Here is a 14,229-nt window from a genome sequence, read left to right on the forward strand (position 1 = left end):
CTCTTTCCCACTTTAAGAGTTTTTTTTTGAATTAAACAAAAACAATAATGTAATTGTTAGACAACACCAAATTAAAATAAGAAGGAATACTATAATCTCTCTTGATAGTTTAACATATTATCTTACATGAAGTCAAAAACGGTAAATATCACAACTTTATTATTGGACGTGTAGCCATTTTGACGATCGAGGAAATCGATCGTCCGAGGCTCATTTATATGCAACACCATTCCACAAAAATCTAACATAAAAAGGAATAATTAAAAAAATAGAATATTAATCAATCATCTTAAATTTAGAATCTAATTACAATATGAAGAATTATAAAAGATTACTTGTATATAAGAACTTACCAACACAACAGTTTTTCTCATCAGGAGTAAAATTCTGCATCATTGATGAATCAATAAGATGGTAAAAATTGTCAGTGCTTCTCGGAAGTATTGGAATCATTTCTGTTTGGTCTTTGAACATGATTTCAAACGGATTGTTAGAGTTTCTGAATGATCGGCGGCCTCTGATAAATCTAAATCCTGAAAGCATGTACCAGCCTCCTTCCTTAATCTTATAATGAAATGTTTATAGATATAGAGAAACTTCTATTTTGGCTCTCTAAAATAAAAATTCGCATTATTTTATGTTTAGAGTAATATTTGATTTGAAAACTTCTTTTTACACGTATAAATACGTTAAATTATTGTTATATGAAAAGAGTTAGAAAACATACCTTCTTGTCTACCAGAATTTAACATTCATGAAAACGTTGCCCATCATTTAAATGCGGTGGCCATTGTCTAAGAATTTTGACAACAACTCTCGAATTATGAACTGTAGGATTGAAATGACCCGACCCGTTTTTTCTTTAAAAATAAATAAATAATAACAATAAATAACTACAACTAGTGGTCCCATACCCACTAGCCACCTAACCACAATCACAACCAACAGCGGAATAACAAATACCATTATCCAATAAATATACAACAATAATAAATAACCAATATTTCAAATATAACCAATATCCAATAACCAAACAATAGGAAACATAGAACCAGCAACCTAGCAATGTTTCTAATGACTCAGCTCTAGCAACCTAGCAATGCCAGACAACAACCAATCGAGTCCCTAGAACATCCTCATCTTCATTGCCTTGATTCCGAGATCACACTTTGACTTTACCTGCACCGCAAACACAAATTGAGATTCATGAGTTTTTGATAAACACTCAGTGAGGCAATCCTCCCATCTATTGGGCTATACACACAAGCAACAGTGATACCAATGTTCCAAACAATCAACAAACAAGACATACAAACCAGGAAAACAAACATTATCTCGCTGGAAGGGAGGTGTCGACCGACACCAGCCAAGTTTCGACCGACACTGGCCTTGGTGTCGACCAACACTGGCCTTGGTCTCGACCTACACTACCCCATAGTGTTGATCGATGCCTGATTTGCTGGTGTCGACCGATACCACTTGGTGTCGATCGACACTCCCTCTGCAACCGCGATCCGCTCGAAGCCGAGAGTCGAATCTCGCTCCCAACCTCCTCCAAATCGCCCAATACTCAAAACCCAAGCCATATACGTCCATAGGAACCTGTACCAACTAATCCAAGCAAGAAAAACACACAAAACAACAACAAACAAGCAAGAACAAGGAATCAAAGGCTTAGATTAGCCATGGTCATGCACTCACCTCTTTGCAGGAAGATTCTGACCAACAATGAACGAATACACACTCCCAGCAAGCTTCCCATATGTTCCTAGCCTTGAATCCTCACTCCCACAGCAAGATCTCACCCACAAAGCCTTGAAATCTCACAATCTCTCTCTAGAACCTCAAGAACAATTTTCTCTCTTTGTTTTCTAATAACATCATTATTTTACCCATATTAGCTATAGTTTTCATATGCATTTAGGAAAAGTTTGATATGATCTCAATTCTTTAATGACTATTATCAAGTATTTTAGGTTTCAAGAAGGTTTTACAGGTTTTATAGCAAAAAATACCAAAAGCCAAGGAAAATACGTTTTAGGAAAGTTTCAGAGCTTTACAGTACGTGCCACTTTTGAAGACCTTTCACAACCCAAAATATATCATGGGTTGTGTCTATGGAAATCTGGAAGAGTCATCTTTCTCCTCGAAGTGGAATGAAGTCAATCCATTCATTCATCCGGAAGTTATACCCGATTTACCGAGACGTGTTATCAACCGACGAGAAGAGAAGCAACCAGCCGATGGGCTTTTATTAAAGGCCTGACCAGCAACCATCACTACGGCCCAGTACAAGCCTCCTCCACGGTCTAGAAGCCTCCTTCGCCGCCCCTTGTCCTGCACTTAAGAAGAGAAGACGTTTCTACCCTTACAAAACCCTAAGCCTAAAACAAAACCGTATAAATACTCTTAAGACCTAGGGTTTTCATGTGTGCATCTTCTACAGCCCTTGGAGCCACCCTAGCCACGACCAGATAAGCTCTTTCTTTCTCGCTCACCATCTCTCTTGAAGCTTGAAGATCTGCCAACAATCTCTCTTTCTACTGTTTTCTAGTTCTTTCATACTATCATTGCTTTTGGGATCAAGTTACTTTTGTGACAAATAGAGAAGTTTCCTTTGAACCCCTTTTTTTTGATTGATTCACTCTTGATGCTATACTTTATAATATCAATGTCGTTTCTTTGCATCATGAGCGAGTAGTTTACTTTGTTGGGTTCTATGGGGTGATTCAAGGGGAATTCATAGGTTCGCTTCAATTAGGTTGTTAGATCTTATTTTCGGTTTTATATTAGAGTTCTTTTGGGACATCTTTATCTTAATGCTTATGCTTGGATTGATCACCAAGTTCTGATCTAGAGAATGGGAGCGCTAACCGTGTTATCCTACTTCTCTGAACTAGTGTTATACCGAAACCTTGCTCGTAACCAGCGTAAGTTGAGTTACGAATTTTGGTGAATGTATCAAACTTGTTTAACTAGCTGGTTAACATGCGTCGTTGCCTGCGAAAGTTGAGTAACGGAGTGTGAAGACTTTAGACTTTCATTCTATGAGAATAGCTTGTTAGTTCATTAGTGTTTCGTAGTTGAGAACCTAGACCGAAAATTAGTATTTACTTGTTAGATCTTACACTTAATATTGCTTAGAACCATGAAAACCCTGAGATGACTCCCAGAACGCCCAACGCCTTAGTCTTATAGTTTTAAACCGTTTTTATTTATTTGCAATAGTTATTAGGAAAACCAAAACCCCAATCTCTTCTTTAATTCTTAGCCATAGTTTTTTCTCTTTTAATTCAATTTGTGTTTGCTATTACTCTCTGTGGGATTGATCCTAAAATACTACACTGATTAACTGTGCACTTTCAGTCGTGGTGTACTCTTTTCAGGTAAAAGATTTGGAGTGAAATTCTACACACATCAAAGCTTTTTGACGCCGTTGCCGGGGAGTAATTAGCTGCCCATTGAATTTTTCAATTTTAATTTAAATTTTCTTGTTTTTCAATAACCTCTATTTTCCCTTTTAGTTTCGTTTTTTGGATTTCGTAGTGCATGACTAGGAGTTAACCCTCCGGAACTGTAACTCCAATTCAAGACATTGATCGACAAGAATGTGAAATTAGGAAACTTCAAAGACAACAACTCATGGCTGAAGAAAGGAACCAGGACCAAGGTCTCCTTAACCTCGACCAACCGTTGATACCTCGTGCCCTCAACGAGCAAGGAAAACCAATTCTTGCACAAGATGGTAACCCCAACCTTGTAGCCACTGATCCGCAATTCGACACTGAAGTTGGCCGAGACCATCAACAAGCTCCTCGTGATGCTAATACTCTAGGCGTGGGAGACAACCTCGATTTTCCTCCTCACCAGCCTGCTCTCGTTGCTAATCCACCACTACCTCAAGTTGGCAGAAGACAACATGCTTATGTGCACCCTCCAAGACGTGCCGCACCTAACCGTACCATAGCAAATTACGATGCTCCAAACCAATTCGTTCAAGACCGCGCTGCTATCCGTATCACTCATCCTCCACGACGTGATTACGAGATTAAACCTCAAATTATTGGCTTGGTGAAGCAAAATCAGTTCCATGGCCTTACTACCGAACATCCGATGGACCACATTGATCTTTTTGAAGAAATCTGCTCTACAACAAGAACCAATAGAATTCCCGAAGATTACTTGAAGTGTAAGCTTTTTCCTTTCTCTCTAGCCGATAAGGCTCATAGATGGTTAAAGTCTCTACCTCCTAGATCGATCACTAGCTGGGAGGGATGCAAGTCAGCCTTTCTCAACCACTTCTACACCAAGTCGAGATCCAACTCTCTTCGCAACAAGCTGCAAAGTTTTCAACAAGGACCGGTCGAATCTTTTTATGAAGCATGGGAACGTTTCAAGGACTATGAACGTTACTGCCCACATCATGGTTTTTCTCAAGGTAACCTCTTAAGTACTTTCTATAGAGGATTACACCCTAAGTATCAACTATCACTCGACACGGCCAGCAATGGAGATTTTACTATGAAGACCGTTCAAGAAGGACGAGCTCTCGTCGACAACCTTGCTGCAAGTAATAGCAACACTTGCACCGATTTTGATAGACCATCTGATCTAGCAATTCCGACGCTAAGGAGATTGCTCACCTCAAGAACATGATGAACCAACTTCTAAGGAACCAACAACGTGGAGTAAACTCTTGTGAGACTATTAACAATGGAAACATGGAGCCTTTCCAAGAAGATTATGACCAAGAAGAAGAAGTCAACTATGTTGGTGCTCAAGGATACTACCAAAACCGAGGGTACTACAACAGCTTCAACAACAATTTTAGAAATACTTCTAACCTTTCTTATAGGAACCCAAATGTGGAGAATCCCGAAGATCAGAATTATCCTCAGCAAGCTAACCGCTTTCAAGGAAACAATTTTGGTGGAAACAACAACAACAACTTTCAGCCGCGACCCCAATTCAACAACAACAAGCCGCCTTTCCAAACCGGACCAGCCCAAGCGTCTACCTCTCAACATAATGTGTACGTCAACATTAAGATGCAAGAACTCCTTGTTGCTTTTCAAAAGCAATCAAGAGAGATCAACTCAAGGATGGACAACATCTATACCGAACTGAATGGGAAGTTTGAAAGCATTTCTATCCATGTCAAGAAGCTTAAAACTCAAGTTTCTCAGACCGCTAATGCTGTTCCACGCCAAGTTGGTGTACTTCCGGGAAAACCCAAAGAGAATCCTGAAGGATATTGCAATTCTATTTCAGCCGTACCAGCCCTCACTTACTGTGACGCCGAACCCATGGTACCACTCTTTGACTCTTATGAAGATGTTATTCGTATGACATGTCCATTTGATGAAGAAACCGCAAGCCACTACCCCTTAAGGAGATTACCTAAAGCTGAAGACCCATGACGTTTTGTTTGCTCATGCTCCATAACAGGCATTGAATTCTCTAACTCTCTTTGTGATTCTGGTGCTAATGTTAATGTTATGTTAAGAAGTGTAGCCTATACACTAGGATTGCGAGACATATCGCCATCCAACCTCAGTTTAGTCTTTGGAGACTCATCATAAAAGGTTCCCGATGGATTTGTTCGAGACCTACAACTTGTAGTAGGAGATTGCATAGTCCCTACCGATTTTCACATTCTAGATATGGAAGACAAGACAGAGAGAACATTGATTTTAGGAAGACCATTCCTAGCTATTGTTGGAGCCATCATCGACCACAAGTCAAAGAGGAAAATATTTGCCAACATCAACAAAAAGAAGTCATATCCGACTATCTCTAAGCTGAAACCATGGTCATCCAACTCATTACATAAAGAACTGATGGATCCTAACATTGACAAGCTGAAGCAATATGACCAAGGAGCATCTACAAGTACCAACAACCTGCTACCCAAGCCACCTAAACCGCCTAAGCCACCACAAATTTCCAAGATCAAGATCATAGTCCCTCCTGAGTTAAGTAGCGAGAGCAAGGAACAGATCCAAGAGATGATAAGGCATACTAAAGAAGTTCTTCATGCAAAAGTTTTTGAAACTTCTGCAAAAGGGTAACTTGTTATTGAAGCTGGAGCAGACTATCAAGATATCAAAGGAGCCAAAGGAGCATTGATTCCCGAAGCTGACCTTTCTCAAGCCTAACTTGGCCGCCACCGTCGAGCCAACGACGTTAAACAAGTGCGCTTCTTGGGAGGCAACCCATGTCTAGTAAATATTTATTTTCTTTTACTTTTAATATTTTTGCATTTTTAGTTTCAGGTTTTCATAAAAAAAAAACAACGCAAAAAAATAGAAAATAGAAAAGCCAAAAAGAAGGAAGAAGAAGGACCATGGATTGGCAATGCACACTATGACTAGTGGCAAGTACCACCTACTGACCGGTCACCTCCAATGTGACCGAAACATGCCGAAGGCGACGGATCATCACCATCCTTGAGTGATTGATGCCGAGAGTCCCCACCAGCCATACCGACCGTAGCCAATGCCATGTCCCGCGTCCCACGTACCGTGTACCATATCTTGCGTACCGCGTACCGTACCCCACTGTACCTGCTGCTTATGTCCGCGACCATTCATCCATGTACCGCACGACTAATCCGAACCACCACCATCCTCACCACCAACCATCACCATTCTATCACTTAGGTATGTTTTTATTATTTTTTTTTTCTCATTTTTATTGATGGTTTTAGGTTTTTGTTTCAAGGAGGATGCATTTAGAGATATATCAAACACAATTCGAATGAACTTAGCCTAGTTCATATTCGATGTCAAGCAACCAAAGGAAGTTACAAACGGTTAGTCACCACATTTTCATTACCACAGCCGATTTCTAGACAATTTTTGGACAACCATAAAATGTCTTAAGAGTCGACACAACATCATTCCATCAAGGTGACATTGTTCTTAAACCCTACACTTTTCCTTATGATTTTTAATCCTCAACTCTTTCTTTTTTCCCACCGAGGACGGTGTGATTTAAGTCTGGGGGGAAGGATGTTCCATCCTATACTAATGCTACTTTCTATTTTGTTGATTTGAGACCTTTTTCCACTTTTTACATCAATAGTTTTGACATTTTATCGAGTCACATTTTTTTTATTGAGTCAAAACTAGTAGGGGATTATGATCTTATTCTAACGGTTTATTTGATTTGGATTAACACTCTTATGACTCTTGAAAACAGAACCAAAGTTTGGAAAGACTGTGAGCCGAAACAACAATCCCCCATGTCCCTATTCGATGGATATTCAGATGATCTAACGTTGTCTCTAAATTTTTATAGGACTTAAACCGGACTTAATTATCAAGCCCTGGGAATTGGTATACATTGGACTAGATCTCTACATTCAAGCCACACAAGACATTGCACTCCTTCAATAGTATGTTCCCCTCTCTTTTCCCTTCAATAATATTAAAAAAAAAAAAAAAAACAGAGAATAAAGATGAGATGATTTTGATCAGTTTAAAGAGGTAGGTAAATTACTTGTGACCTCATTATTCTACTCTTGAGTCAAATGATCACACAAAACTTGGATGCGAGGGTAGGTAAATTACCGATGACCCCAGTATTAGCCTACACCTTTGATTTAAAAAAAAAAAGAAGAAGAAGTGAGAAAAGGGAGAGGAAAGGAATCATACGAAGAAAGTCTTGGCTTGAAGAGAGTCTGCAAGTCATTGATCGATTTTCCCTTAGTAAGATTTCATTTTTTATTATTGCTTTAATTTATGTAAAGAGATGACAATGGAGATTCTAGAGACTCTAAAGAATTGTGGGATCAAGGAGCGTTGATGATTCTCATGGTGGATTACAAATGTAAGTTCCTAATGTCAAGGCGAAGAAGAGTGCAAAGACGGTATCCTCTAAGATAAGTGAATTCCCATTATTTTCAAAAACTTTTTTCCATGACTTATTCTGATTATTTGCTTGAGAACAAGCAAAGTCTAAGTCTGGGGGAGTTGATAACATCATTATTTTACCCATATTAGCTATAGTTTTCATATGCATTTAGGAAGAGTTTGATATGATTTCAATGCTTTAATATCTATTATCAAGTATTTTAGCTTTCAAGAAGGTTTTACAGGTTTTATAGCAAAAAGGACCAAAAGATAAGGAAAATACGTTTTAGGAAAGTTTCAGAGCTTTACAGTACGGGCCACTTTTCAAGACCTTCCACAACTCAAAGTATATCATGCTTGATGTCTATGGAAAGCTGGAAGAGTCGTCTTTCTCCTCAAAGTGGAATCAAGTCAATTCATTCATTCATCCGGAAGTTATGCCCTATTTACCGAGATGTGTTATAAACCAACGAGAAGAGAAGCAACCAGCCGATGGGCTTTTATTCAAGGCCTGACCAGCGACCATCACCACGGCCCAGTCCAAGCCTCCTCCACGGTCCAGAAGCCTCCTTTTCCGCCCCTTGTCCTGCACTTAAGAAGAGAAGACATTTCTACCCTTACAAAACCCTATTTCTAAAATAAAATCCTATAAATACTCTTAAGACCTAGGATTTTCGTGTGTGCATCTTCTACAGCCCTTGGAGCCGCCCAAGCCACGAACAGAGAAGCACTTTCTCTCTTGCTCGCCTTCTCTCTTGAAACTTGAAGATCTGCCATCAATCTCTCTTTCTACTCTTTTCTAGTTCTTTCATACTATCATTGCTTTTGGGATCAAGTTACTTTTGTGACAAATAAAGAAGTTTCCTTTGAACCCCTTTTTGTTTATTGATTCACTTTTGATGTTATACTTTATAATATCAATGTCGTTTCTTTGCATCATGAGCGAGTAGTTTACTTTGTTGGGTTCTATGGGGTGATTCAAGGGGAATTCATAGGTTCGCTTCAATTAGGTTGTTAGATCTTATTTTCGGTTTTATATTAGAGTTCTTTTGGGACATCTTTATCTTAATGCTTATGCTTGGACTGATCACCAAGTACTGATCTAGAGAATGGGAGCGCTAACCGCGTTATCCTACTTCTCCGAACTAGTGTTATACCGAAACCTTGCTCGTAACCAGCGTAAGTTGAGTTACGAAGTTTGGTGAATGTATCAAACTTGTTTAACTAGCTGGTTGACATGCGTCGTTGCCTGCGAAAGTTGAGTAACGGAGTGTGAAGACTTTAGACTTTCATTCTATGAGAATAGCTTGTTAGTTCATTAGTGTTTCGTAGTTGAGAACCTAGACCGAAAATTAGTATTTACTTGTTAGATCTTACACTTAATATTGCTTAGAACCATGAAAACCCTCAGATGACTCCCAGAACGCCCAATGCCTTAGTCTTATAGTTTTAAACCGTTTTTATTTATTTGCAATAGTTATTAGGAAAACCAAAACCCCAGTCTCTTCTTTAAGTCTTAGCCATAGTTCTTTCTCTTTTAATTCAATTTGTGTTTGCTATTACTCTCTGTTGGATCGATCCTAAAATACTACTCTGATTAACTGTGCATTTTCAGTCGTTGTGTAGTCTTGGGTTGTCACCCTACAGCGCGCCTCCGGATCGTCATCCGAGGTCGATATACCAACCATACTCCCAAGTCACAAAGTCTCCGAATATGGCAGTACTAGGTGAACCAAAGTCCCCCAAGAGTCGCGAGCAAACAATTCTGAACACGTCTGAGTCCTATCCCTATCCATGTTTCCTGCACGTGGCTCGCGTAAGACAACACGATGTCCTAGGAACCACATATCCCCTCACTGGAATACCTCATGACCATACAAGGATCATATACATGCCGCAAGGGCCGCCACAAAGGCCTAACAAATGTCCTAAACAGGACCGCCACAAAGGCCAAACAAATGGCCTAAACAAGACCGCCACAAAGGCCAAATAAATGTCCTAAACAGGACCGCCACCAAGGCCACTCGTCTAAAGGACCGTCACAAAGACCATCAGTCCCGAAAGACCGTCACAAAGACCATCTGTCCCGAAGGACCGTCACAAAGACCATCTGTCCCAAAGGACCGTCACAAAAACCATATGTCCCAAAGGACCGTCACAAAGACCATCTGTCCCGAAGGACCGCCTAAACAGGCACTCTGGCTAAACAGCCCGCCACAAAGGCCACACACGGCTAAACAACCAGCCACAAAGGCCACACAATGTCTCAAAAAACCGCCACACATGGCGCAAAGACTCAAAAGTCCACCACTAAGGCCACACAAGCCCCTCCAAGGCTCTCCGCCACTAAAAATTGAGAAATTCTAACTCACAGAAAGCTTCCCATTTTTAGCACTTCCCACTTCTAGAAACTTTCCACTTATAGAAACTTCTATTTCAGGAAACCTTCCCTCAAACACCGCCTCACGGAAACACTTCCGCAACATAGACACATGGAAAACCTTATGGAATGCTCGCATAACCTCAAGTAACTCAAGTCTATATGCCACTGGTCCAACTCGCTCAATCACTCTGAACGGACCCATATACCTCGGACTCAACTTAGTCTCACTCAATGACCTGTTCGAATCCCGCAACATGGCTATCTTGAGGTACACTCTATCTCCAACCTGGAACTCAAGATCTCTCCTCCTCCTATTGGCATATCTCCTTTGCCGATCTTGAGCTTCCTTCATATTCAGCTTGAGAACCCGAATCTTCTTTGAGGTCTCCTGAACAAAATTTGCCCCGTACATGCTCCTCTTCCCCACCTGAGTCCAGCATAACGGTGTACGACATGGCCTCCCATACAAAGCCTCATAAGGAGCCATGCCAATACTTGCCTGGTAATTGTTGTTGTCAGCAAACTCTACCAAGCTCAGGTGATCTGCCCAATGGCCACCCCAATCCAGCACACACATCCTCAGCAAATCCTCCAACGTCTGCATCATCCTCTCTGACTGTCCATCTGTCTGGGGATGATAGGCTGTACTCATATGCACCTTAGTGCCCATCTCTGCCTGAAATGCCCTCCAGAACACCGAAGTGAACTTGGAATCTCTATCAAACACAATGCTCGCTGGCACCCCATGCAACCTGACTATCTCCTTCACATACTTCTTAGCCAAGACCGCTGCTCCATCAGTCTTCTTAATGGCCAGAAAATGTGCCGACTTAGTCAACCGGTCCACAATGACCCAAATAGCATCAAACGTCCTGTACACTGGCAAACCAACCACGAATTCCATAGTAATCATATCCCACTTCCACTCTGGAATGGGAAGACTCTTCAGCAATCTACCTGGTACATGATGCTAAGCCTTCACTAGCTGACTCACATCACACCTCGCGACCCAACTAGCCACATCCTTCTTCATCCCGACCCAATGATAGTACCTCTTTAAATCATGATACATCTTAGTCGCTCCTGGATGAATAGAGAACATGCTCGCATGAGCCTCTCTTAGGAACTCATGTCTCAACTCCTCATCCTTAGGCACACAAATCCGTCCATGCACCTAAATAGTACCATTACTCTGAATCAACATCCTTGGAGGCATTCACCAGCCCCAAATCCTTCTCCTGAGCCAACCGCACTCTGCTCAACAGATCTGCTCTATCAGCTGCAACCAAACCCAACGGCTCCTGAGAAACCGCACACAGGCTCAACCCACTGATCTCTCCAACCAAAGACTTCATATCATGCTCCTGAGCCGAAGCTGCCCGCTTCCGACTCAAGGCATCTACAACCAAGTTAGCCTTACCAGGGTGATAAGCTATCTCTAAATCATAATCCGCCACCAGCTACATCCACCGCCTCTGCCTCAAATTCAGCTCTGGCTGAGTGAATATATACTTTAGGCTCTTATGATCTGTAAACACCTGCACCTTTGCACCATAAAAATAAGATCTCCAAATCTTCGGGCAACACGAACACCAACAATTTGGGGGGGGGGGACCAGGAGACTGGCGGAGCCCAATCTAGGCTTACTTAAAAAGAAGAGAACTCCCAGCTGACAAGTGGGTGGCTAGGAAACTCAAAATTGTTAGTGCACGGTATTGCATCAATAACGGAGCACTCCTACGCCGAAGTATAACAGGTCCTTATTTAACGTGTGTTGTTGGTGAAGAACCCGCGACATTGATCCAAACTGTTCAAAATGGCCTCAATGGAAACCACTCTGGAGGACGGATCCTAGCCTTCAAAATCAAAAGACAAGGGTACTTTTGGCCCACCATGGTCGCTGACTGCGAGGAATACGCCCGAACTTGTGAGAAAATTCAAAAACATGCTCCATCAATTCACCCTATGTACATCATTGGCCCTTTACATCGAGGACCTTATCCGTTCATGAGATGGTCTATGGACATCATTGGCCCTTTACATCGAGGACCGGGAGGAGTTCAGTACGTCATGGTCCTTACTGATTACTTCTCGAAATGGGTTGAAGCAGCGGCTTATGCAAAAGTGACAAGTGAGGAAGTAGAGCAGTTTGTGCTAAGGAGCATAATCTACCAGTATGGTGTTCCACAGGAAATCATCACAGACAATGGCCCGCTGTTCATCTCTTCGTAGTTCAAAGATTTTGTGCGAAATGGAAAATACGGCTTAGTAAGTCAACTCCTCGCTACCTACAAGGAAATGGGCAAGCCGAAGCGATGAACAAGGTTATACTGGCGAATTTGAAAAAACGACCGGACTCTCGCAAAGGATGTTTGCAAGACGAACTGCAAGGTGTACTCTGGGCAATCCGAACCACGCCTCGACGAGCTACAAACAAAATACCTTTGAAGTACCCGGAGTTCGCACAACCCTGAATCCGCTTCGAGCCTTGGAGAATGAAGAATTTATGTGAGACACACTCGAAGTCATTAACGAGCGTCGAGACTGAGCTTTGGTTCAGATGCAGAATTATCAGAACTCCATGGCACGCTACTATAACTCCAAGGTCCGAGATAGACCTCTAGCAGTCGGTGACTTAGTCCTGCGAAAAGTCCATGAGAACACCAAAGAGCTCAACGCAGGGAAACTGGGAATCAACTGGGAAGGACCCTACAAAATCACTCGCGAAGTCTGCAACGGAGTCTATCAGCTAGAAGATTCAAATGGGAAACCAGTTCTGAGATCCTGGAACTCCTTGTATCTCAAACGCTTTAATAATTAGCTTGAATAATTTTGTATCGACCTACGGTTAGCTTGATCCCGATAAGAGTACGTAGGCAGCCTGTTTCGGATCCAGCTATCCATTTTTAATAAAACTAAAAGTTTTCTCAAAAATTTTATTAAGAATGGTTGATCAATGTCATAAAGCCGAAGTCTAACTTCGCAAAATTCAAAAAACAAAAGGTCTTACTTCCTATCAAAGTAACCGAAGTCTTACTTTGTATCCGAAAACCTGGAATTAAAAACTTTGCAAAATTCATTAAAACCGAAGTCTCACTTTGTATCCTAAAACCCTGAGTTAAACTTCGCAGAATTCATCAAAACCGAAGTCTAATTTCGTATCAGAAAACCCGGAGTTAAATTTCGTGGAATCCATTAAAACCGAAGTCTTACTTCGTACCAGAAAATCCGGATGTAAACTTTGCAAAATCCAGTAAAACCGAAGTCTCACTTCGCACCGGAAAAAGGGGGCTTACTTTGCAAAACTTAGTTAAAAACCGAAATCGTACTTTCTAAATCTGCTCAAGATGCTCGAGCCGAAGTCCCACTTCGTATTATTAGAATCTTGCCTAGAGGTAAACCAAAAGTACAACTCCGCAAATTCAGTTCGGTTGCGAGTTAGTATTAAAGATTTGGATTTACGAGATATGAAGGTAATAGAAATCTTAATTTTAAAGAAAAATATTCATACTCGGAGTGGTCACCGCGACCAAAAACTCCGAGTTAGGTTCAAGAAAATAAAAGGAAAACAACAAAAGGGGGGAAACTCGTGCCAAAACAACCCCGAAATAAATCTACTAGGGATCAAAAGAGGGAGAAGGATCTGATGCCGCAACCTTGTCTGCTTCGGGAAGGACCAGGCCAATCTCTGCAATCTCCACCTCCGAGCTAGTGTTATCTTGGAAGGCATCCAGCCCTTGGTTCGACATTCGTCCGAAATTAGTTCCAGACTCATCAATGGTGATATTCAAGGGGGGTTCATTGCATAACAGCTCGGGCGTTTCCACCAAGAGGTCCGAAAATGCAGAAGGATCAAAGTCATGAAGAGTTACCTACGAGACCTCTTCATCAGCTTTCTCCTCATCATCTCACAAAACCCCGAGCTCAGCCTCGATATCCTGGATCTTCCCTCTAGAGATCTCCTCAATCAATATACGGTTGGTCGTAATC

The sequence above is a fragment of the Camelina sativa genome, chromosome 10 (genome assembly GCF_000633955.1).
Source record: "Camelina sativa cultivar DH55 chromosome 10, Cs, whole genome shotgun sequence".
In the NCBI taxonomy this organism is placed as follows: domain Eukaryota; kingdom Viridiplantae; phylum Streptophyta; class Magnoliopsida; order Brassicales; family Brassicaceae; genus Camelina; species Camelina sativa.